The sequence below is a fragment of the Pristiophorus japonicus genome, chromosome 12 (genome assembly GCF_044704955.1).
Source record: "Pristiophorus japonicus isolate sPriJap1 chromosome 12, sPriJap1.hap1, whole genome shotgun sequence".
Taxonomy (NCBI): domain Eukaryota; kingdom Metazoa; phylum Chordata; class Chondrichthyes; family Pristiophoridae; genus Pristiophorus; species Pristiophorus japonicus.
In genome coordinates this window covers 142447889-142475021 of record NC_091988.1, presented here as the reverse complement: position 1 = coordinate 142475021, position 27133 = coordinate 142447889, and positions in this window count along the sequence as shown.

The window sequence follows — 27133 nt, the reverse complement described above, 5'->3', positions numbered from 1 at the left end:
ATTATACCACCTCTATCACCATACTGGTTGAGATATGCTAAATTCACATGTATTCACTCAGAGGGTTGTGAATCTTTGGAATTCTCTACCCTAGAGGACTGTGGATGCTCAGTCATTAAGTATATTCACGACAGAGTTTGATAGGTTTTAGGATACTAAGGGAATCAGGGATATGGGGATAGTGCAGGCAGGTGGAGTTGAGGTAGAAAACAGCCATGAACTTATTGAATGGTGGAGCAGGCTCAAAGGGACGAATGGCCTACTCCTGCTCCTTTTTCTTATGTCTTTATGCTCTTATTGGGAGATACTTCTTGGAGAAATTGGCTAAAACATTGGGGAATGCTTGGAGTGACTGTTTCTATGCTGAATGTCTCCTGTCTCAGGAGAACTGGACAGTGACATGGGTTTGAATCTGAAATTTTACCTCAGGGACCAGAGTTAAAATTCAGCATGATGAGATGAAAGTTTCTTCTCTCTGTTTTTAAAGGTCTTACATAAAATGAGATTGGGCATAAACCTACAGAAAAAAAAAAAAATTGGCAATGCTAATCTGCCTCCAAGGACAGCTGGAATGGGAAATGGAAACGATTCGGCTCAGGTGCAATAATAGATGCTTTCTGAGGCTGGGTTGAACCACGTTGTTGGGGCAGAACAAAGTGAACTTTACTCTGCATCTAGCTGTACTGTACATGATCTCAGAGTGCTTGATACCATCCCTGGATGGCTGGAATGGAAAGACTTCATTCCCTCAAACCAACATCCCTCACTTTGAGTGAAAGGGAGTGAGATTGGGTTGGGCCTGAAAACCGGTGCGGGGAATGCCAAGCATGATCTGACATGCCCGTTCAAAGTGGTGCAGGGAGCTTGCTAAATTTGTGGTGCCTGCTCATTTACATGATTGGAGCGCTGAGCGCAGCGCTAAACGCGTTGTTGGTTGGCTCAGCACTGAAGAAGGGGGGCCAATATCAGGTGCAGTCTACTGGCCAATAAAAACTTGCCTAGGCTCGTTGCACTTCTTAAAGCGGAGGTGTTTGTGAAAGAAGCACCTAATTGTCACTCTGTATGCAGTCATAGCTCAACCTGGAAGAGAAAGGACAAGGAGATTCTCTGGTGCAGCACTGGAGGCCTGGGTCCCGGGGCTGCACCAAAGGAGACAGGTCCTCTACCCACATGGGGCCTAACAAGCCTTCCAGGCAGAATGCCAGAAGGCAGTGGGAAGAGGTAGCAGAAACCATCAGTGCCATATGTGTTGCTGCCAGGACCAGGATCCAGCGCCCCATGAAGTTTAATGATGAGCGATGGATGGGGGTGCAAGGTAATTTGGTGTGAGTAAGGATGTGCAGGAGTACGATAGGGAAGGCTGAGTGATGGGGATGTGATGAGTGGCCCAACAGGATGAGGTTGAGTGTGGCTTTGCAGTAACATTTTGTGATCTACTGAGTTCATTGAAAGGTTTGCACCACTGCAGCCTAATCCTCCAGATGACATCCCTGCCTGTGCAATGGGCAACCAGGCTGAGTTGGTTTGCTAGGGAGGTCTCTTCCACCCATTGGAGGGGTAGAGAACCACTCTGTGGGCTGTGACTCCCTCCATAAGCATATGGAGGGAGTCATGGGAGAGCCTGAGTGCAGCCTTGCACCTCTGTGCAGTGATTGTCAGTGTTCGCAGCAATTCAATGGTGTAGAACACTGACAGCATAAATGTCTAAGTAAATTTGCGCGTGGTCCCTTTAAGGAAACCTGCTGATAACGAGTCATCAGATCTGTTTCCTTCAATTGACGGGGAAACTCGCTAAGCAGGGTTAACAAGGCCTGTACCCATCACCAACATCACCAGTGACAGACTCGCCGAGGTAGGGAAAATCGCGGCGTAAGGAAATGCACAAGGGTAATTAGCTGGCTTTCTTCTGTAGCTTTGGATTGATCTCATTTATAAATTATGTTTGAAATTTTAGTTTTGTGGTAGCTCTCATTTCAGCTGTATACCCAAGAGCACACTGTGATGTTTCAGGGTGGCAAGGTGGGGAAGTGGCGAGCAACAGGGATCTGGGGTTTCATTGAGGGATCTAGATTCTGATGAGGCACTCACGGACAGCACATCCAAATCGGGCATCTGCTGCCTGCCTCCTCACTTCCTCCTCCTCCTCACTTCCTCCTCCTCACTTCCTCCTCCTCCTCCACCTACTCCTCTTCCTCTTCTTCCTCCTCTTCTCTTCCTCTTCTTCCTCTTCCTCCTCCTCCTCCTCCTCCTGAAACGGTTTTGGAGCCTCATGATGGCCAAAGATGGAGGATGCGGCAGGAGTCCAGGAAATGGGACACCAGCTCCGGCGAGTATTGGAGGCAGTCAAGGGCAGCCAGCGAAACCATTGCTTTAGCACCTCAATAGTCTGCTCAATGATGTCTCTCATGGCAGCATGGCTCTCATTATACAATTGATGACCATGAGTGGTGGGGTTGTCGACGGGAGTCATCAGCCAGGTGAGGAGCAGATAGCCCTTGTCCACCCTTGGGTTCGATGTGGTGGCTGGAAGATTGCTGGCACATCGGAGTGGCGTAGGATGAAGGCATCATGACTGCTGCCCGTAAAATCTCAGGATTGATATGCAGTGCCCGCAAAGCCACATGTGTGCAGTCGATGGTGCCCTGCACCTTGGGGAAGCCCAATATCCTGTCAAAGCCACATGCACGCTGCTTCTGATTCTCTCTGAAGACAATGAAGTCCCTTCTCCTAGAGTATAGAGCCTCTGTGATCTCTCGGATGCAGCAATGGACAGTGAACTGGGAGATTGATGTCTCCAGCTCCAGACTGCAATGATTCGGTGGCGAAAAAAATTGAGGGCCACGGTGACCTTAAAGGCCACTGCGCCGAAGTCACCCTGCTCTAGGGCTGTAGGTCTGGTTCGAGGAGGTGGCCGAGTTCTGTGAGCATTCTAATACACTGCTCCTGGCTAAAGTGCAGGCAGGAGAAGTGCTCTTGGAAGATCTTAAATGGGTAAGGCCTCCTGCTGAGAGCCCTGCTGCCCCCCCTCCTCCTCCCTCTGTGAGCAGCTTGTCCTCTTCTTTGTTGCCTCGACTCCATCTCCCTGTCATGCTTGAGTGCAAGTAGCGCCCTCATGACTGGGAGCAAGTGGTCTGAGCAGAACCCTTGAAATCAGAAGCATGGTCCTCTCCACTTGCAGCAGCACTCTCTGTCACCTTACCAATTTTAAATAACTCCAGAACGCTTCAATCAATTGTACAAACTTATACAGAACCAGTAGAAATCAAAAAGCAAGTCACCTCAACGTTGGTGATTGATCCCTGTAAATAGCGCTGGTGGGGGGAGGTGTTGCGGTTCCTCGTGCAGCTATACGCACGTTCAGCATTCAGCTGTTCATGTTTTGGAGAGGGCGCAACATCCAAAATAGTAGGTCATGCATCAAATCAGCGTTGCTCGTTAATTGACGTCACAATCGGACTGATTTTTCTGGTGAACGCGGGCAATGACTGCACTACCGACATGACAGCCACCACAGACCGTGCTGAAAGTGAGCAGGCGCGGGGCGGCCACCATTGTTTGAACGGTTAGAGAACCGTTTTACACAGACCAATATGAACAGGAAATCGGCCTTAACTGTTGGCGCTAAGGTGTCGAATTTCACAGCCAAAGAATTTAGTAAAGGAAAAAGGGAATGGCCCCACCTCAGCTTCCATCAGCATGGACAGAAGCTTAATGCATTCAGGCAGTTTAACATTGAGGAAGCAAAACATAATTGTGAGGTCTTTCTAGCATGTATGTCAGTAATTCAACATTTTTTGAAGGCTATTTCTGTTCAAAATTTAATGACTTTGACAAACTAAGTGATACAGTGCACTTTAAAACAATCTTTTAACTTGTGTACCATGCTTTGAATCCTGTCTAGACAGTTGTAAATAAGATAAAAGCTTTCTGTCTCCAATAGCTTTTAAGGCTCCTAAGTTAAATAGTTTCTTTCGTCCTAATTCAGTTCCTAACAGACAGGAATCCACAGACAAAATGGCTACTGTCTTCTATGAGAAATTTAGTTTCTATCAGCCATCCTTGACTACATCATCAGATTTCTGAGCCGTCTAATTCTTCTGCCGTCTCAGAAATAGTTTCATGCTCTCACTATTGCAGCAGTTGATTTTCAGGTGGGATGCAACACTTCAGCTGAATTCCCCCTTAACAGAAGATGAGAGTGTGTGGTTCTCTCTTTAACAGACACTCATAAACCAAATCAGATTCTCAGAAATAGCATTCCCAGGGTTTCATTAATGGGTCTTTAATTGTGGAGAAAACAGCCATTCCACCACTCTTCTTTGAGATGGATTTCATCCTCCTTCCCCACAAGTACAATATGGAAAATCAGAAGTATTACCATGAGATTGACAATGCAGTGTAGATATAAACAGTGAGTGAGCAAGTACAACAGGAAGTGGCAATAATACACGGTAGGGAGAACACTCGGGCCTGACAGGACCTGCCGAGGCAACTCATTTGTCTCACCAGTGAGCACAGCTCTGCAGTTAAAGGGGACACTGTCTTAATATAGAAAGGTTTGAGAAATATTTTTTTATTTGGGCAGAGAGAAAAGACAGATGTCAATGTCATTACCGTGGCATTACATAGAAAGACCTTTAATTGATATAGTGCCATACATATCTTCAGAGCATTTCAAAGTGCTTTATCGGCAATTAATTATTCTGAAACGTAGTCCTTCTTTTGCAGACTAACATGGCAACCAATTTACTCACAGCAGAATGCCACAGACGGTAATGAGATAAATGACTAGTTAATGTGTTTCTGGTGGTGTTGGTTGAGGGATACATATTGGCCAGGACGCCAGGAGAACTCTCCTCTTCTTTGAATAATGTTACTGGATCTCTTCCCCGAGAGTTGGCCGACAAAAAAGATGGCGCTGTCATCCTCCCCTTTAAGCACCGCCCCAAGAGTAGATGTCGCTGGCTTCGTGACCCGCGAAGCTGGCGTTGACATCTGCTGGCGCCAGCCTCGGGGCATGTTCCCCCGTGGTGTGGGGTCGCTGCGCGCAGCGATGACATCATCGCTGGTTACACGGTAGCCCGGGGCGCTAACCGTAGGGCACCTCGGCAAACTCCCAGGCAATTTCCTGGGAGGCGGTAGCACCCACTTCCCTGGGAAAAAAACTGTCTTGTTAGTGCCCCCTGGAGGCGCTTATTGGGCTATAAATAGGGGCAATTTCACCCCCCATATTTCTCAGCTTGTTGAAGTAACATTGCCAGTGTTCTTCTTCTGATTATCTGCTGATACATAGAATCTTCTTGAGCAGCTGAAGTTTGAAGCTATTGATTTTGCTCCACAATCATTTTGACCTCGACAGTGACCATTGGTACATTACCCATTGTGATTACAATGCACGGACGGGAAGAATTACCAACAACTAGTGGCAAGAAGAGTCAAGGCCAGAAGAGGCCCAAGAAGTATGCTTTGTTTTACATTCCTCACAGTGCCAGGAGGAGCAGGAGCGAAAGCCCCGCCCCTGTGCCCGCAACTTGCCCGAGTACCAGGGACCATTCTTTGGTCCCCGGCAATGGCCATCACCCACCTGACCTTGTACTCCTGTGCACCAGCCAGCTGCTGGTTTTGGGGCGAAAACTCACTGGAGGCACAGTCTTCTCTTGGAGAGAGCTTCTGTGACTTGATGGATGGAGAGATGGGCGGAGAACTGAGATATGTTAGATATGGCTGCAGTTGCAGATTGGAAAGTGCCAGTTGAATAAAAGTTTAGTGCAATGGTCAGTTTGGTTTCAATGCTCAGAGCTGTCCTCAACCTTGTCTGAGGCTGCAGATCTGGCCGCAGGAGATTGCACAGCTCTGTGAGGATGTCCTTTCTGAATAGGAACCTTCGCAGACATTGCTCATCTGTGAGCTCCAGGAAGGAAAAACTTCTGGCGGTACACCCTTTCACGGTAGGGCCTTCTTCCCTCAACTCTATGCTCGGCCCCTTCTATGGCAGCTAGATGATTGCCTTCTCCCACATCCTCTTGATGCTCCTCAGCCTCGACAGGCTGCTGCTGGCAAGGGTCTGCCTCATCGCCCACTTTCTGGTGCGGGATGTCAGCATACCTCACCCTCCTCCTCACATCAGCTCCTTCCTGGCCAACCTCTCTGCCGTGAGGTTTGTGGCCATCTCGGGCCCTGCTCTAAGTTGGGCAGCCATGTCTGCTGCCTCCTTTGCCCGCTGCCTCTGGACCCATTGCTGAAGGCGCCACCTTCCCTGCTGCGCATAATGTGGACAAGGCGTTCCCCTGCTAGCATTGAGCCCATTGCGTCTGCAGGCTCAACCCTTAATATGAGGCCTCTGTGGAGTATAGATTGAGGCCCCCAGGCCACTAGTATTCACTACCTATCTCAAAAGTGAGAAACTTTTCACAAGTCCGCAAAAGTTTGTACAAGTCCGAAAAAATTTGGTCCGAAGAAATGGCGATTCACACAACACTGCTTTCACATCCGCTGGAGATTTCGTGCCGGCCGGCACAGTGCTCCGAAACAAAAAGCTGTCGGGGGCACCGTTAGGCAGCAGTTGGATTTTTTAATACTAAATATCGCTTCCGGGTTGTAGAGGCAGCGGTGCGCACTCTGATGACGTCTTTCAGGCCGGATCCACAATACCGCAATGGAAGTGGGAGAAACGGGGCGGAAGTGAACACTGCTGCAAACCCCCCCCCCCCCCCACCCCGAGGAGACTTTCACTGGCGGTGGCGATTGGACCGCAAATCAGCGGCCGCTCGACTCCGCCGCTTGGCTGCCGCTTTCCGGCGGTAAGCGGCCATTTCGAGAGGCTGAATTTCGGCCCCCAAATCTCCCGGTCCTCACTCTGCCAAACATTTTGTCACACACCTCGGCCCCTACCCATCTTATTCAAAATTGGGGCTTCCAACATTTCAGTTCAGAGTAAAAAAACGTTTTCTGCCCTACTCCTCATTCAAAGATGCTTCATGGCAGGATGCAAAGGTCTTGGCATTTTCTCTATTTAAATGGTGGTGATAATTATCTTGTTATTGTGAATAGAATAACATATGTTCTAATAATGTAGCTCTTCATTATAGAATGTTCTGCCTTTGAAATAGTGTGTACACATGCTGAGGGGGAAAAAAAGTCTCACTGCACAAATTATCATGTAACACCTTACTACTTTGCATGTGATGCTATCTCACTTCATTTGCTTTTGTCACATTGCTCGTCTCACCTTATTTGCTTTAATTGCAATGTGATAGCGCTGAATATCTCTAATGAACGGAACAGTCAAATGTGCACTTCCACAGCAATACCTCCAGCTCTGCAAGGGACTCACAGGCAAAAAATTGGCGTTGTTTTGAAACATCATTAGTATATTGCAATTGTAAATATTCTATAAAAATTGCTAATGGAAATTATTTTACAGACTGTAAAGTAATCGTAAAGCAAACTTTATAAATTACGGAAGCAAAGACACTTTAAAAGCTCCAGTTGCATTTTAAACCTTCACCTATATTGTAAAAGGTAAATCATTCTTGCCTCTTACTAAAATATAAACCATATAACCACTTTCTTTGCACAACCAAAGATAATTGTAGCGAGTCTAATTATTTATAAAACTGGGAATCATAACTCGAGGTAAAAAAAAATCAGTGTTGCATGTTATTTGTGGTAATCACTGTAAACATCACTTAAGATCAGGGAGCCATTTGAACCTAACCTGCCCATAGGGACACAGTAAGAGCAAGTGAAATGCTGGCTTTACTCCCCGTCTGTTTTTACACCCCACTTGATTTTACTCTCTATTGAAGTTGATAAAGAATGATATTAGATGGGGTGTAAAACTGATTTTCCACCCAATCCCAAGGATTTGCTTCCTCAAGAGTTAGATTAAAATTTACCCATATCCTGTTAAAGATCAGTTTTGTTTTTCTTCAGGTCTTTAGCAAATTGAAATAGATCTTGAAAGGCCAGAGATGTGCTTGCAACATGGTTACCTATTCTACTAACTTTTTTGTTGTGCTCAATAACGTACGTATTAACCAAGCTCTTCACCAGGGGGTTTCAATCAGATGAATCATTGACCTGTCAGAAATTCTTGACACATGCTGAGACACAAGTTCAGTTTAACCTGCTTTTATTTATGTCAAAATTCAGCTGTTCTTGCTTACACATTAGTACTCAAATCACAGCAGTTACATTTGAAAAACTCATATGTGAACCCAGCCTCAGCTCCGACAATACTATTGTTTGCACGACACCTACAGTCAATATTTCTAAGATAAGCCTCAAATTATACAAGTTAGGCGAGAGATCCTGGCGCTGTCTGGGTGAGGTGGGGGTGGGGGCGGGTAGGAGTGGGGAGGGGTGGTAGAGATTTAGGGTAGAACCTGTTTCCAATGGAGAATAGCTCATTTCTAGCTACACAGAGAAATTGTAACAGAGGGATGTTGGGCATATCTTTTGTCTGTGTGACTGCTCCCTTTGATGATGTCAAATTTGGAAGCAGTGCTGGGCTCCCCCAGAAATTCCATCAGTTCTGCCCAGCTTGTGGCCACTGGAAAGTCTTCTTACATCCAGCAGGCTTGCTTGCCAAATGATGGCCATAAGTGGGGCCTATCTTTGTGTCCAATAGGCAACCGCTGTTGTGGAGCAGCTATCAGGTAAAAAGTTGACACTAAGGTCAGACCAGTGCACACCCAGCAAAACACTATAGTACCACTCCGAAATTCCAGGGCCTCTGTTGGGGCACTTCCCCAGCTGCCTCGTCCAATTATGTAAATAACCCCATCACCGGGATTGTCAGACAGTTGAACAGAAGACACAGCCTGCCATACATCCGACGGTAGAACAAGGCTCCAGACATTTCTAGGCTTTTATATCCAAATATCTCTGGATTATTCAAGTTCATTAACAGGTTCTGCCAGGGATCAGCGAGAAGGATCCCCGGCAGTCAGGTAAGTGTGCTGGGGGAGCCAAGGGGGTGCGGAGGTGATGGTGATCACTGGAGAGTGCGCAGGAGGGTGAGGGTGTGGAGGTGATGGTGATCAGTGGAGAGTGCGCGGGGGGGTGGGGATGTGGAGGTGATGGTGATCAGTGGAGATTGTGTGGGGAGAGGCGAGGGGGTGTGGAGGTGATGGTGATCACTGGAGAGTGCGCAGGAGGGTGAGGGTGTGGAGGTGATGGTGATCAGTGGAGAGTGCGCGGGGGGGGTGGGAGTGTGGAGGTGATGATGATCACTGGAGAGTGCGCAGGGTGGGTGGGGGTGTGGAGGTGATGGTGATCAGTGGAGAGTGCGCGGGGGGGGTGGGGGTGTGGAGGTGATGGTGATCAGTGGAGATTGCGTGGGGAGAGGCGAGGGGGTGTGGAGGTGATGGTGATCACTGGAGAGTGCGCGGGGGTGTGGGGGTGTGGAGGTGATGGTGATCACTGGAGAGTGCGCGGGGGGGTGGGGTGTGGAGGTGATGGTGATCAGTGGAGAGTGCGTGGGGGTGGGGGTGTGGAGGTGATGGTGATCAGTGGAGAGTGCGTGGGGGTGGGGGTGTGGAGGTGATGGTGATCAGTGGAGAGTGCGTGGGGGGGTGGGGGTCACGAAGCAGGTGAGGACTATGATTTCTTTGTGAGGCCAAGAGGAGCAATCCTGCTCTGCCAAATCCACAAGGAAACATCATTTTTCTTTATATAAATGATCTTCTCTGTCTTTTTCTCGTCCTGCTCTTGCTGCCGTAGGTGTCTGTGGTGAGGCTGGCACTGGACACCGGAAATGTGACTGCATGATAAAACTGCATCAGGGTGCTCTTTACATTACAGGGCCATGAACTTTGCATATTTATGTGGCCAATAAAGCTACTCCCATTGCCTTCGCTATTGGATGTTGTCACTATAATGTGTAATCATATCATATCTATCCAGTTGTCAGAAAACAGTCGAGAATTCAAGTGTGATTTTCAACAAATCATTTTTCTCTGATACATTGCCAGACGCCTGTTCTTTCGTTCAAAATGTTCTTCAACATCCTTGGGTTAAGTCATGTCCCCAAATAATTGCCTGGCAACCTTTCCTCTCTGTTGTGAAGCAAGCAGAGTCAATGGATTCTGCAGTGTTATTTCACCTGGTTGTATGGCTAATTGTTATCCCACACTGATAAATGAAATTATTACTTCGCAGCAAAGGCACTGAAAGATTCACAATTTATAGACAGTCCTGGTTGGATTTTTCCCACTGACATTTAAATGTTACATTAACTACCCCAGTGGGTCTGGCATTTTGTAGAATTTTATATTACAAGGGCCATCTCCCATCTCAGTCATACATGCCATAATTGTGCTATAATAATAAAAAATCAATAAATAATTAAATAAAATTATCATGTCATATGTGTTGTGCATTCTTACAATAAACTGATTAATTTCTTAACTGCTTCATGACCAGATTCCAATATTATTGTGGCTTTCCATCTCGTTTGAGCAGACACACTCTTCCTGTTTTACCTTCTGTCATCTTCCGCCGTCTGATCTTAATGTTGGTTCTACCTCCCTCCCAGTCTTGCACCTCAAACCTTGGCACATTCCTTGTGCTTACTTCTTGGGCTACTCTTTCCCAAGTACTTTGACGCGCTGGAAAAATTATATTACAAGATTAATCCCCCTCACCTATGGTTAAGGTTAAAATTAATAACTAATTAAATTGCTGGTGTGGATTAATTCTTAATGTTCTCTGTTTTGGTTAGTGCAGTGTTGCTTTGCTCTGTCTAGTATAGAGAAATCATGGTGTAAGTAAGAATGTAGATGAACTGGAACAAGACATGGAAAAATTTGTTCGTTTACTGTAGAAAAAGATTGGGTTCGGAAAATATTAGCAGAACACAAAATGGAAAGTACAAAAGCAAAATACTGCGGATGCTGGAATCTGAAATAAAAACAGAAAATGCTGGAAATCTCAGCGGGTCAGGCAGCATCTGTGGAGAGAGAAACAGAGTTAACGTTTCAGGTCGATGACCGAGGGTTTTTCTCTTCACAGATGCTGCCTGACCCGTTGAGATTTCCAGCATTCTCCGTTTTTATTTCAAAATGGAAAGTCCCCGAGTCCTGATGGCATACATCCTAGGCTGTTGCAGCAACTCAGACAGTCGACAGCAAAGGTCCTGGTCATAATTTTTCAAAGTAGTTCCCAACCGACTATTGACCCTTCTTGGGCGGGAATTTTTTCCCTTTTTGCCCATTTTTCGGGTCTTTGGTCGGGCTTTAAAAGCGGCGGCCTGAAGCCTGGCAGAGGCTGGGGCATCGGTTCCCTCGCGTAAGGAACCGCAGAGGATCTGATTAAGCCCCGAAAGGAGCCGGGAAATCGGCCGACTCGCCCGAAGATATTGACAAAAAATTGGAGTAAACTATTAAAATCATTTGATTAATATTAAACTTAATGGCACTAAATAGCACATCAGAACTTTACTAACATTAAAATTATCACTTATGTTTTCTGTCCGTCAACTAACTTTCTATCCCAGCTGTTACATTTCCTTTTATATATAGTTGATTTTTGTAAATTCTGAGTCAACTTATCAAAAGCCTTCTGAATATTCATATACACTACATCAACTGGATATTGTTACCTACACAATCAGTCATGTCTTCAAAAAAAACTCTTAAATTTGTTAAACTTTACTTTTCACAAATCTATACTGGTTGGCTCTGATTAATTTCTGCTCACTAATTTGATCTTGAATTATGAATTCTAATAATTTACCCATAGCTTAAATAGGTAGATTTTTGTTGGGTAAGGGTAACAAGGGATATGGGACAAAGGCAGGTAAATGGAGTTGAGGTACAGGTTAGCCATAATCTGATTGAATGACAGAACAGGCTCAAGGGGTTGAATGACATACTCCTGTACGTAAGTTTCTCATCATCATCACAGGCAGTCCCTCGAAATCGAGGAAGACTTGCTTCGACTCTAAAAGTGAGTCTCAGGTGGCTGTACAGTCCAATACGGGAATTACAATCTCTGTCACAGGTGGGACAGACAGTGGTTGAAGGAAAGGATGGGTGGGGAGCCTGATTTATCGCACCGCTCTTTCCGCTGTCTGCGCTTGATTTCTGCACGCTCTTGGTGACAAGACTCGAGGTGCTCAGCGCCCTCCCGGATGCTCTTCCTCCACTTTGGGCGGTCTTCCAATTGATATAATGTATATGAATATTCAGAAGGCTTTTGATAAGTTGACTCAGAATTTACAAAAATCAACTATATATTACAGGAAATGTAACAGCTTGGATAGAAAGTTAGTTGACTGACAGAAAACGTAAGTGATCATTTTAATGTTAGTAAAGTTCTGATGTGCTATTTAGTACCAGGGATTTCCAGATGCCGGTGGGGATGTTGCACTTTATCAAGGAGGCTTTGAGGGGATCCTTGAAACGTTTCCTCTGCCCACCTGGGGCTCGCTTGCCATGTAGGAGTTCCGAGTAGAGTGCTTGCTTTGGGAGTCTTTTATCGGTCATGCGGATGTTGTGGCCCGCCCAGCAGAGCTGGTGGAGTGTGGTCAGTGCTTCGATGCTGGGGGGAAGTTTGCCTGAGCGAGAACACAGATGTTGGTGTGTCTATCCTCCCAGTGGATTTGCAGGATCTTGCGGAGACAGCGCTGGTGGTACTTCTTCAGCGCTTTGAGGTGTCTGCTGTATATAGTCCACGTCTCTGAGCGATATAGGAGGGCGGGTGTCATTACTGCCCTGTAGACCATAAGCTTGGTGCAGGATTTGAGGTCCTGGTCTTCAAACACTCTCTTCCTCAGGCAACCGAAGACTGCGCTGGCACACTGGAGGCAGTGTTGGACCTCGTCATCGATGTCTGTCCTTGCTGATAATAAGCTCCTGAGGTATGGAAAATGGTCCACATTGTCCAAGGCCGAGCCATGGATTTTGATGACCGGAGGGCAGTGTTATGTGGCGGGGTCAGGTTTGTCTTACGGATGTTCAGTGTAAGGCCTATGCTTTTGTATGCCTTGGTGAAGGTGTTGACGATGGCTTGGAGTTTGGCCTCCGAGTGTGCAGACACAAGCGTCGTCCGTGTACTGTTGTTCGATGACAGAGGATGGGACAGGCTTGGATCTAGCCTGGAAGTGACATAGGTTGAACAGGTTTCCATTGGTTCTGTAGTTTAGTTCCACTCCAGTGGGGAGCTTGTTGAGAGTGAGATGGAGCATTGTAGCAAGGAAGATTGAGAAGAGCATTGGTGCGATAACGCAGCCCTGCTTGATCCCAGTCCGTATGTGGATTGGGTCTGTGGTGGATCCGTTGGTCACGAGCATGGCATGCATGTCATTGTGGAGCAGGTGGAGGATTGTGACAAACTTTTGGCGGGCAGCTTAAACGGAGGAGAACGCTCCATAGTCCCTCATGGTTGACAGTATCAAAGGCCTTTATGAGGTATAAGGGTTGGTGTTGTTCCCTGCGTTTCTCTTGTAGTTGTCGCATGGTGAAGATCATGTTCATTGTATCCCTTAGTGGACAAAATCTGCACTGACTCTGGGAGGAGCTCTTCAGTCACAGGGAAAAGGTGGTTGAGGAGGATTCTTGCAATGATTTTCCCAGTGGCCGTCAGCAGGGAATTTCCTCTGTATTTGCCGCAGTAGGTCTTGTCCCCTTTTTTGAAGATGGTCACAATTACGGTATCTCTGAGATCTCCTGGCATGCTCTCCTCCTTCTAGATGAGAGAGATGAGGTCATGCATTCGTGCCAATAGTGCTTCTCTGCCATACTTTAGTGCCTCAGCGGGAATTCCATCTGCTCCTGATGCCTTGTTGTTCTTGAGCTGACAGATGCCCTTTTTTATCTCATGCAGGGCTGGGATTTTGCTGAGATGGTGGCGGGTAGTATGCAGCAGGATGGAGTCGAGGACACTCGTGTCGAAAGCAGAATCTCGGTTAAGGAAATCTTCAAAGTGTTCCTTCCAGTAGGCCCTGACTGCCGTGGTGTCCTTAATGAGTGTGTCCCCGTTCTTGGCCAGGAGTGACCTTGGGTGCTTGGGCGGTAGGTGGTCTTGACTGCGCTGAAGAATCCTCGCACATCATGGTTGTCGGCCAGCTCCTGTGCTTTCTCCACCCACCATCTATTCTTTAGGTCACGGGTTTTTTGTTGGACCTCGGCCTTCAGCCGCCTGTAGAGCTGCTTTGCTGCTCCCAAATTGGGTTGCTGCTCTAAGTTCAGAAATGCCTTGCGCTTGCAGTTTATTAGTTCCTGGATCTCCTGGTCGTTCTCGTCAAACCAGTCTTGGTGTTTCCTGGTTGAGTGACTGAGCGTCTCTTTGCAGGTATTGGTTATGGAGGTCTTGAGAGCAAACCAGGCACTGTGAGCACTCTGCAACTTGGGGTCATCAAGGGTCACCAGGTTGGCAGTGAGGTGTTGGCTGTATAGAGCTTTATTAACTGGGTCTTTGAGTGCCCCAGCGTTGATTTTTCTGCGGCTTTGTTTCTGTTGCCGTCGCTGCTTTGGGGCTATATTGATGTTAATGACAGAACGGATTAGGCGGTGCTCCATTCAGCAGTCATTGGCTCCTGTCATGGTGTCGGTGATGCGCATGTTCTTGCAGTCCCTCGCTCAAACCATGAGATAGTCGAGCAGGTGCCAGTACTTGGAGTGAGGGTGTTGCCATGATGCCTTGTACTTGTCCCTCTGACAGGACAAGGTGTTGGTGATGATAAGGTCATGTTCTAGACATTTTTTCAGGAGCAGGGTACCGCTGGAGTTGGTTTTCCCTACCCCCTCTCTGCCGATCACGCCTCCCCAGAGGTCTGTGTCCTTACCGATTCTGGCGTTGAAGTCGCCAAGGAGGATCAGTTTGTCGTCCGTAGGGACTTAAGACAGGATTGTTCGAGGCTGGAGTAGAATTCCTCTTTAGTCTCATCTGTTGCGTTGAGTGCTGGGGCGCACGCGCTGATGGCTGTGGCGCACTGGTTCTGGGTTAGGGTGAGTCGGAGAGTCATGAGACGTTCGCTTATCCCACAGGGGAGTCTCTGAGACGGCCAATTCGCTCATTCTTGATGGCGAAGAAAACACCACAGAGGCGGTGTTCTTCTTCTGGTTTACCTTTCCAGAAGAAGGTGTAACCTCCACCTTGTTGTTTGAGCTGGCCTTCCCCTGCCTGCCGGGTCTCGCTTTGGGCGGCGATGTCAATGTCGAAGCATCTGAGTTCTCAGGCAACGATGGCGCTGCAGTCTTCCGGTCTGTTGCTGTTGGGTTTTCCATGAGGGTCCTGACGTTCCAGGTCCCAAACTTCATTTTGAAGGCTGGAAGCTGCCTGTGTGCGAGTTCTTTTAACGTGGGGTCACCATTGCACACCGGCTACCATATGGGCTTAGCAGAGCGAGGTCTTAGTCCCATGGCAAGGGGGTCCAAGACAACTGGAGACCAGGCTCTACTGTATGGGCCTGGTTGTCTATGGTGGGATGTGAGCCTTAAACTCGGCGCTGAGCAGCGCCTTTGGTGAGATGGTGAGAGATCCGAGGCGTGGAGAGTGGGGATGAGAGATTTGAGGTAATGCTTCCCTCTCACAGGTATTAGCTCCTGGCTGAGGGCAGGCATTGGGATGGCCAGAGTTCCACTTCGTGGAAGGAGGAGAGGTCAGAGTGGCCGCCGCCATTGCACTCACCATGTGCTCAACAGGGGCTCCGCGGTTGTATGGCACCAGCGGCCGAAAGGAGGCCAGAATGTCAAAATGTTGCTGGAGGGAGGCACGAACATGAAGGCGGAGAGAAAGATTAAGGCCCAAACCTGTGGAGCTGATCGGAGGCTCAGCGGATGCCGTCGGGGATCAAGTGACCAAGCCCATTTTTAGGTGTTGGGGGTCATTTACCGTACGCAGCTAGCTGCTGGCTGGATGTCCACCACCTAGAGGCTGCTGCCAGTTTGCAAAATCCCAATGCTGCTGCCGTGGGATCATCACTGCCAGAAGAGCCAGAGGAAGTAGCCGGGTATTGGAAGGCGCAGAGGCGTCTCGAAAATCAAAAATGTTTTTTAGATTGGGACTGAGGCATAAGAAGATGAGGCTTAGAAGTCCAAATTAATCTACTATAGGTTCTCTACCCATCAAGAGACTTCTGGGCATTCCTGTCGACGAGGTGGTCTTGAGAATTACATATTACATAGAATTACACAGAAGAATTGCATAGAATTACAAAGAAGAAGTAGTAAGAAGGATGGTAAGGCCCACATCGCAGACAGCACGTACATGTGATAGGTGGGAAGTGGAGGAAAATTCATGTCAAGGTGGATAGGAAGCAATGGGGCCGAAATTCACCACCCCCGAAGGGACGGCTACTGCAGAGATTGGGCGGCCGATCAAAAAAATTGATCTCAGCCGCGGTTGGCTACTTTTCCATCCTCGAGCCATATTCAGCTCGTGGCGGGGGGTGTGGTTAGAGTTCACTTCCGCCGGAAATGGTGGGGGTGAAGCCGTTGTACAGGTAGGTTTCCAGCGTTGAGATCTGCAGCGTGCGGGCCGCTGGAAACCGGCCAGGACAGGGATTTTCAGCTCCAAAACGGCAGGAGTTCTTCAGGCAGTGCCCCCGCGAGGTATTCAAGTCAGTGCTCGAATGCAACACCGTTGGAGTATTGTCAAGATCGGGGCCCTATGGTCGGGAAATAGTTTTACTAATTATTAGTGGGGGTTTTTTCAGATTGCATCATCCGCAGTATTTATGTTTTCATGTAGGTTTATTAATTGTTTTGGCTCCATTAAACCTGCTGAGTGCTGCCCAGAGGTTTGCACATACTTTTGTGCAACTTTCAGGTCTGACTAGTGGAGTCCTGTGGGCTGCAGAGACCTGCTTGGCAGGGTTCACCCTGAGGATGGGAGGAGTGTTGGGAGGGCGACACCTGATACACCTGGTCAGAAGCAGGGCAGCACGCAGGAGAAGGCATCGCCGTCAGCACCGTGCAGACAGGCACCGGGCAAGGGAGGCAGCAGCCATGATTCATTCATTCTGCGCCAGACCAGTGCGCCCGCCGTCTTCACCGGCCAAATCAGGATTGTGGTTGTCTGCTTGGAGACAAGGGATATCCCCTGTCCACTTGGCTGCTCACTCCTGTGTGGACCCCCAGTATAACACCAAACAATGACGCTCATTGTGCCACCAGGTGCATCATCGAGCAATGCATAGGCATCCTTAAGCAGAGGTTCTGTTGCCTGGACCGCTCTGGTGGAACCTTGCAGTACTGTCCTCAATGGGTCTCCATAATCGTTGTGGTCTGCTGCATGCTGCACAATCAGGCCATCATGAGGGGACAGCCGCTAGAGGTCGAGCCAGCAGTACCACCTGAGGAGGGGGAGGAGGCGGCGCAGGAGGTGGAGGAGGATCTCCCTCGCCCCAGAGCTAGGAAGTGTTGCCCCATCGCCATGCTGGAAGGGCCAGGTACAGACTGGCCAGCACCCTCCTGGAAGGGTGCACCCTCACATATATGGAGGTGCCTGACACTTCCCCTGCAATCTTCCTCCATGCATTATGTACTTCCGGTCTGCCAGGTCTCCCCACGTCAGGAAATAGTATTCTTCTTCTGTCCTCCACACCGTCCATCAGTGTCTCCAGCTCCAGATCAGTGAACCTGTTGGCTCTCCTTGTACCTCTTACACCAGCCATCCTTCCAACCTCCTTCCCCCCCTCAGGGCCTTGCTGCAAACCCTGGCTCATTAGAAATCCTTACCTGCATGCTGAATTTCTCAGTGGTGATAACGCTCAAATTAAGACAGCCACACCGCTGAAAAATCCACTTTGGAAGGGTTCATTCGCGCTGGAACCAAATTGTTCACTTTTGGAGCTGAATATGGGGTATGGGGTTGCCCAGCCACGAAAAAATGTTGGCGCTAAAGGCCCCAAAAAGGTGGGACGGAGCATCAGCTTTTCAGCAGTACGGAATTTCGGGCCCAATAAGTCTCACACTGCATTTCCTACATTTTCAACATTATCCCACCTGATTTAGGGATGAATACCTGAGGAAAATCGAGCCTAAATTTAATTATAGTTGCAAGGTGTTCAATTTTCACTTTGTCTCTTTGAGTAATTATTTAATATTCTTTTTTAACAAATAACGAAGCGTGACCTTTCATTCCCCCCAGTTCTGTGGCTGGTTCCTCCATGCACTGGAGAAACTCTAATTGCAATTTTGATTTATCTCCTCAGTTCTAGACTCACCTCCCAGACTCATCCTGCTTTCCTCAGATTCTTTGTTGAACTGCCATTGGGGCTTTCCATTATGATACACAGTCTCTGTGAGTAATGCTTGCTGCCCATCACACCATCCTCATAATTCACTCGTCCCTCTACCTTTCGGTCCAACAATCTGAGCATTTTCTGCTTGATTCCGTTTGACTGCTCTTTTTTGTGCACTTCTAAAAAAACAGCATTTTTCATCTATTTCTCTGTCGCTTTGATAGTCTTCCCATGTGTACTTCCTCTTTACTCTGATTGTGGCTCCTCTCACACAGTTTACTTTATCTTGTGCCTGTTTTCTTCTGTTGTTTCTCCTTGCCATTACTGTTACCAGCTATTCTCCCTAATTACTCATGTGACTGCTCATATTTGATGCCTGTTTTTGGCCCATCTTTGGTTTTATTTTAAGTTTGTTCTGTTTTCTTCTGATATCATTTCATTGCTTCCTTGGTCATCAAACAAAATTGTTTTCATTCTCTTGTTGCTCACTACTTTGGTCCTCAACATTGACTCCGGACCCCATGAAGTCTCATGGCTTCAGGTCAAATATGAGCAAGGAGATCTCCTGCTGATTACCACATATCCCCATCCCTCAGCTGATGAATCAATATTCTTCCATGTTAAACACCACTTGGAAGAAGCACAGAGGGCAGCAAGGGCACTCTGGGTAGGGAATGTCAATGTCCATCATCAATACTGACTGAGCTGGCCGAGTACTGAAGGACATAGCTGCCAGACTGGGCCTGCAGCGGGTGGTGAGAGAACCAACATGAGAGAAAAACATCCTCACCAATCTACCTGTCGCAGGTGCATCTGTCTATACAGTACTCTAGGTTATTAAGATAAAATATTATCTATCCTTGCCTGCAAATAACTCAGCTCTACATACTAGAGGGATTTATGAAATGTATTTAGCATTGATCAAGGTGACCATTTCAAAAATAAAACAAGTAAGGTGACATCATATTTTATTTTTTATCTTCCACCGCCAATGGAATAGCAAATGAGCCTGTCAGCCAAAGTGCAGTCAGAGAGGTTCTGTGTACACTAAATAATTGTCTTTAGGCTTTTTCATCCATCCATAGTATAATATTTTGATTAATAAATCTCTAATAGAAGCTATTTAATCTATTGTCTGTACTATCATTCATTGGGCACAATTTGGTTTCTCTCTGGTGTGTCTGACTGTGCATTGTAGGGTATGAGTGCACTCAAAATACTATTTATGCAGCACCAGGAGTCATCACTTCATACCACTGGAAAATACTAATGAAGGAATTATATCCCTAGCATATCATCATGGAGCGTGCCTGAATTTCACCAGGGTCTCAATGAAATTGACTTACACGATGAAGAAAAGCACAGGACATTTAATCCTGGATCAAGGAGCAGACTATAGTTATTTCCTTTGGGGGAAAAAAGCAAACATGATTATTTGGAATAGGTGGCCAGTCAGGGTCAGGTTATGAAAGTGTAGGATATAAAAAAAATACCAAATTAAAAATGTTGGCAGCTCTCGGATCCAGAGTTTAGGTTGCAGTGGTCATAGCAATGGGGGAGAGTAACATTTGTAGGAACATTAGTGGTGATACTTTAACTCTTAGTAATGCAAGTACATCACAAACCTGCTGTATGTAACACATGACGGAGTTGGTAAAACATACGTGTGGTAACATTGTGTGTATGCTGCACGCCAATATTGTCTGTGACAGACATGGTCCTTAATTCGGCTTGCACGGTATTGGATTAATGAAATCTGACACTCACAGCAAATTACTTCAGAAGGATATCATCACATCCATGTTATGTGACATGCATTAATATGGAATATATAAATATTTTCTATGAATTTCACAGTTCATTTCTCTCTAATGGGTGGCATGGTGCTCAGTTTCAAAAACATTTTTAAAACGGATCAATATAAGCCGTAAACATAATTTTTTCTAACCATATAACAGGAATTGTTAAATGTTCTGCAATCTTGGCTAAAACTCCTGCTACAAACAGAGCAGTCATTGCTTGAAAATGTTTATTTGATATCATGTTTCCACTCAGATATGAGATTCAATACTCTACAAAAGTTAGGAAAAAATTCCCAGAAGGTTGCCTGAATTGGCAGCAGTTCCGTTTCTCTTTTTTATTTGCTTCTCCGAGCAGATTATGTGGTTAGGGAGTGGATTATTGCTGGGTGATGTTTCACCAACTTTTGGATAAAGTGGGCTGAGGGAGCTGACTGTCTTTTCTTGCCCTTGTTTTCTTATGTATGTATGCATCAGCAACAGGTTTCAGCAAAGCAACACTGGCAAACACAGACGTCTGTCCAGGAGAAGATCTACCCACTATCTTGAACTGTGGTAAAGTGTTTTACATGAGAAATTGGATGACGTAATTGGTGACAAATAAGCCTGATATCTAATACTGGACTTGGACATATTGACCTTCAATGTGGCACACCTGTTGTAACTATTCGGTGTAGATCAATGTGATGGAAGGAAGGCCAGTGTCCATCATATAACTGATGGGAAAACTCTGAGACTTGGAATGACAGCTGCTAGACGGCATTATTTGAAGGCCGCAAATATAACATGTATATCAATGGGTCAGGGCTGTGAAGAGGTAGTTGTTGATCACAGTTCCTGGAATCTTCTATGTCCCTCACAAGAGCTCAAACCCATACTTAGTTAATTGCCTTGTGACTTGTCTTCTTTCATGGGGAGGTTCATGGTGTCCCTTTGCAATTGAGTTAGCCTCAAGTTAACAAGCTAGCTGATGGGAAATTTGAACTGATTCTGTCCTCTGGGGCAGACTTCGTAATCCAATACCTGAGCCAAGCAGATCTGCAGTGTCCCAGGGCACTGTTGATTGACCAGATAACCTGGATCATTAATAGGACCTGGAAGAATAGCTCTGCCATTAGGGGTTGAGATTCTTCCCACTCGATTCCAGATAACTAAAAATATCAATGCCGCAGCAGTTGGATGGTCACAGCCAGACAAGCAGAGAAAGTTCACCATTTCTTCGTGCTGTAAGCTGCACTGCATTTAGTTGTTGATTTTAATTCCTTAATCTCCAGCAATACAACTGTGCACGCTTGAAGGGGTGGGGTGGGAGGCAGACAGGGAGCAACGTTTTCACTCTTGGCAGCCTGCACGACAATCTCTGAGCTTGCATATGTGAGGTATGTTGCTAGGGGAAGTGAGTGTTCAGTCCGTATCAGGTAGTTGCAAGTTCTGTTCATTTCTCACTGGTTTGGTTTTAAGACTCATTAAATATGGTGATCAGCTCCTGTGCATGTGCAACATCTGCCTGACCAAAAACAAAGTGCAAAAAAAGTTCCATTAAACATGCTTAACATGATTCAGTGTCACTTCTCAAAAACCTAATTTTATTTAGCACTCAAATTATAAGCCCAGGTGATAAATAACAGATTCTTGTCCATTTAGCACAAATGACAACACTGAGTGCTGTAGCATGTCAGCCTATTTATAGGTTCACCAGAGCAAAAAATTATATAATGTGACCTGCATTTTGGACTGCGTTTGCACTTGTTTTTCACTTTTGAGTGAAGTTTCAAAATGTGAGAGTTTCTGAGCCATTGAGAGCCATAATATAATGGGCCTGAATTTGCAGTCCCTACAGGCGTGTGCATGCGCCCGTGGGGTCTCTGCAAGTTACGGGTTTAGGTATGCGAAGCGCATGCGCCTAAACTCAAAACTTGCGATCTGTCTCGAATCCTCTTGACTTATCCACCGCACCTGAAAGAAAAGGGCCTCTGCGGGCGGAGAGTTGAGCTATTTGCCCAACTCGTGCCCAGCAAATGCCCTTCAAATTCTTGTGCCTGGTAAAAGCAAGCGTAAGGCATAAGGCTTGCTTTTACAAGTGTAAGTTTAAAAAAAATAGAAAAATAAAATGGAGTCACTCATTTATATATCTTTATATATATTAAAAACCCTGTCCATTAAGGTAAATTTCTTGTTCGCCCTGTTAAAACATATTTAAAAAAATGTCAGTAAAATAAATGTTTGAGTAAAATATTTAATTAAATTGCATTTTAATTTTAAATATATGTAATGTATTTTTTAATGTATTTAATGTGTCTATGTGCTTAGGGGAGGGTATTTCCATTGATACTTATGGCAGTTCTGTAGAAACGGAATTACCATAAGTATGAATGGCAATCCCCCCATTTTGATAGGTTGGGCCTGCCCACATGATCCCAGTGATACGTACGAAGCCCTTACGTCCTAAGGATATGTGTGCCTCTATGCTGGCCTATGCTTGGAGGTCCAGGGCTAGAAGTCTCCGAACCTCCCGGGCCAACAGGTACGTTAGTAGCGTCAGCTTCTGACTGCAAATTCTGGGCCAATATTTTCAGGCAAGTCCCAATTCAAATGTGACCAGGGAGATTTATCTCCACTCATGCTGATTCTATTTTCTGATCTTCCAAGTCAAGATCCTTTGTCACTACTGTCATTATGTCGTCTTTTATTATCAGGGCTACCTCCTCCCATTTTCCATTCTGCCTGTCTTTTCGAAATGCAAAGTACCCTGGAAGACTAAGGGGCCGAAATTGGTGAATATACTGCCGCATTCTGCCCGCGGACCGCCGACGCACCACCCAAAATCGCGAAATTGATCAAAAAATACCGAAATACCGCCCGGCGGGAAATTCATCAGCGACATACCGTCGGGCGGTATGCACACCATCCGCCCTCACGGAGTACCATATAGACCGCCCTAAAGTCCGACAATGGCAGCATACCACCGAAATACCAACAGAGCTGCACACTGTCTGAAAAAAGGTGGTTTTATGCCGATGGTATGTCAGCAGTATGTAAACTACAATGTTCCTCCCCCCCAGTGATCTATTCCTCCCCCCAGCAATCTAGTCCTCGCCCCAGAGATCTGGTCCCCCCCAGAGATCGAGTCCCCCCCCAGAGATCGAGTCCCCCCCAGAGATCTAATCCCCCGAGAGATCTAACCCCCCCAGAGATCTAGTCCACTCCCCCACCCCTGGAGATCTAATTCCCCCCAGAGAGATCTAATCCACTCAGCGAGATCTAATCTACCCAGAGATCTAATCCCCCTAGAGATCTAATCCCCAAGCGATCAAGTCCCTGCCAGAGATCTAATCCCCCCGGAGATCTAATCCCACCCCAAAGATCTAGTCCTCTCCCCCCAGAGATCTAATCCCCCCCAGAGATCTATTCTGCCCATCCCCTCCCAGAAAAACACAAAAATAAATAAGTAAATGAATAACAATATAAGTATTATAAATAAATCAGAAACACTGCACAAAACAATTAAAAATCTACACCTGCCCGCGATCTAATGTCGGCAGTCCCTGGCCTCTGGACTGCTCTTCTCGGCGGGGGGGGGGCAGCGTCGGAGGTCGATGGAAAAGCGCGCGTGCGCAGAACTCGGGACCCAAAGAGTCCCGAGTCCCAGACAACTCACTCTGCACCGCCGGAGCAGACCGTCCATCGCACTCCGCTGATGCACTGCTCAGGATCGCCCGGACCAATGTTGCCAGCACTCCGCCCCAGCGGTGCCAGGCGGTGAAGGTTGACCGACCACCATGAGACCGCCGAGAATTGGGCGGTCCACCAATTTCGGCCCCTCAGTGCCCAGCCTTGGTCACCTTGCCGCCACGTCTCTGTAATGGCTATTGGATGATTTCTCTCTATTTGTGCCACTGATTCATCTATCTTGTTACGAATACTTCGTGCATTCAGATAAAGAGCCTTTAATTTTAACGTTTTATCATTATTCCCTGCTTTCACCTTATTCACTGATGCGCTGTTACTGTTAAACTCTGCCCCTTCCTGTCACGGTCTGCTTATCTTTACCCAAAATTGTTGCACTGCTCCATTGCCATGACTTTTCATATTTTAAATAAGGTTAATGCCTCTGTGAGAGAAGAAATTTAGACAAGTGCATTAAACAAGTGATGGTTTAAGACTTTCTCTATATTCCACAACCTCTTCCGTCGCAAAACTTGGCACCTTAGAGCCGGCAACTAAGGCTGGTTTGAAGAAAAATGGCGGCCACCTTGCTTCCGCCCACTTCCTGTGCAGCTCACATTGTTTGTCATCTTGGTGAGCGGGATGTGCGTGCGCTGGCAATATGCAGTGTAGACAGATTGTGATGTCAGTCATCATGTAACACATTGATGCAGGACCTGCTATTTTGGACGTCGCTGTTCCAATCAACATCCTCTCCTAAACACGCACAACTGAACATGTGTTCAGCTGCACAAGGGACCTCCACTAGTTCGTTAAAGGGATACATCCAACTTGCAGGTAATTTGATTGATTCTCTTGTACTGGCTCTTGCAGAGTTTATGTTTCTGGCTATGAATACTGGCTTGCTGGAAAATATTAATAAAGTTGTTAAAGTGTGCAGGGAGTGCTGCTGGACATTGGGAAGGTGTTGGCTGTGACTGGAAGGCTTTTGACTTGCTCCCAGTCCTGGGGGCTCTACTTGCAGTTCCCCCCCATCCCCGTGCTGCAACATGACGGAGATGGAGCAGAGACAGCAAAGGAGAAAAGCTGCTCACAGAGGGAGGAGAAAAAAAGAAAGACTTGGATTTATAATAGCGCTTTTCACGACCACCGGACATCTCATAGCGCTTTACAGTCAATGAAGTACTTCTGGAGTGTAGTCACTGTTGTAATGTGGGAAGTGTGAAGAGGGAGGAAGGGGAGGAGGGGGAGGAGGTCTCTCAGCAGGTAGCCTTAACCACCTCGAGCCTTCAGGTGGCAGATCTCCAACCTGCACCCGAGCCAGGAGCAGTGTGTTCGGCAGCTCGCCTTCACCAAGGAGATGGTCACAGAACTCCGCCACCTCTTAGAACCAGTCCTGCAGCCTCAGAGCAGGGCGACCACGGCACTCCCAGTGGCCCTCAAGGTGACCATGTCCCTGAATTTTTTCACCACCGGATCATTCCAGGCTGCAACAGGTGACATAGCTAACATCTCGCAATTGGCCATCCATCGCTGCATCCGGGAGCTCGCAGATTCTCGGTACACCAGGAGAAAGCACTTCACTGTCTTCTCTCTAAAAAGAGGGAAGCAGGAGTCACGCATGTGTGTCTTTGCCAGGATATCGGGCTTCCCCAAGGTGCAGGGCGGCATCGAATGCACACACATGGCTTCGCAATGCTGAGATGTACTGTAACTGCAAAGGGCACCACTCATTTAATGTGCAGTTGGTGTGCGACCATGCCCAGTGCATCAGGATGGTGAATGCCCGATATCCAGGCAGCAGTCATGTGGAGTTGCCCATCACTTCCATCCTGGAAACCACAGGCTCCAAGCTCTGTGCAAAGCCCTGACTCCTACATGTTCCTTGTCAGTGACAAGAGCCTCTCCGGCTGGCCTGCCACTGCACAAAGCATTTCTGTGTGCATGCCCAGCACCCTTCTTCCGAAGGCCGTTCCTATGAAGTCCTCATCTGAGCTCTCTTCAGCAGTACTGGTGTGTAACCTCACTCTCCAGGGATCTGGCATCTGCGTTACCATTTCCCCCTGCCCTGGCTGTAGCCCACTCGTGCTCAGTGACTCGCCATGTGCAGTTGCCGTCTCTATACTACCCTCTAAAGTTCAAGTGTTTTCTGAGCTGAGACGTGGGAATGTCGGATCAAATGGTGTCTCTTCTTCTCTATCATTCTCTTCCTCTACTTCTTCCTGCACTGGCAAGGCTGCTGGCAGAACTTGGCTATCTGAAAGGAGAAAGGGACAAAGGACAGGTTGTTATGAGGGGAGGGGGAAAGCAAGATGTGCATGCTTACACCATCAGTAAGTGAGAAGAAATGTTGTGATGAGGGTGAAGTGGGATGTGAGAAGAAGGATAAGGTAGAATCATAACATCATCATCAATGCTTTCAGCGTTGCCGATCACCACAGCCTCAATGATTATATCCAGGACCATCTCCTCTGGCTGGGTCAGGTTCTGCAGCCGTGCATGCCTCCCACTGTTAGCTCCTGCTGACACCGGTCATGCGGCACCTTGGCCTACAAGAGAACGGGAAATATGTCACTGAGTGTAGTGGTTGTCATGTATCTTACATTATTATATATAACTGTATCCCAACATGCTATACATGACTGTAATAAGATATGACCTGCAACCACCAGTATACCTTACCACCGGGGGTGCACTTGCAAGAGACAGGTATATAAGGACAGGTCTCAGGCAAGTGCAGCATTCCAGAGCTGTGAAATAAAAGGTGCAGGTCCAGAGTAACCTGACTTCATGACATGCCTCGTGTGAATCTGTACTGAGGGGACAGGACTTTACAGTGGCGACGGGATACGGGATTACAGAATCCACAGAATGGCAAACAACGGATCAGATGAAAAGTACAATGCGGGAGACAATTGGGAGGGCTTTATAGAAAGGCTCCAGCAAAGCTTTGTAACCAAAGACTGGTTAGGCAACGATACGGCAGACAAGAAAAGAGCCCATCTCTTGACCAGCTGTGGCTCGAAAACATACACTTTACTGAAGGATCTGTTGGCACCTGAGAAACCAGCAAACAAGTCATTTGAAGAATTGAGCACACTGGTAAGAGACTGCCTGAAGCCAGCGAGCAGCCTACACATAGCCAGACACAGGTTCTACAACTACAGACGCTGTGTGGGCCAGAGCATACCCGACTTCGTGGCGGAACTTCGGAGGTTGGCTAGTTTATGTGAGTTCTCCGATGAACTGAGGAGAGAAATTCTGAGAGACTTTTTAATTGAAGGAATAGGCCATGCAGGCATATTCCGATAGCTCATAGAGACCAAGAACCTAACCTTAGAGGCAGCAGCACTGGTTGCACAGACATTCTTGATAGGGGAAGAAGAAACGAGGTTGATTTACAATGCAGGTACGACAACTAACGAAATAATGGAACAAGGAGTTCACAGCATTAGAAAAGCTGCTACCCACACAC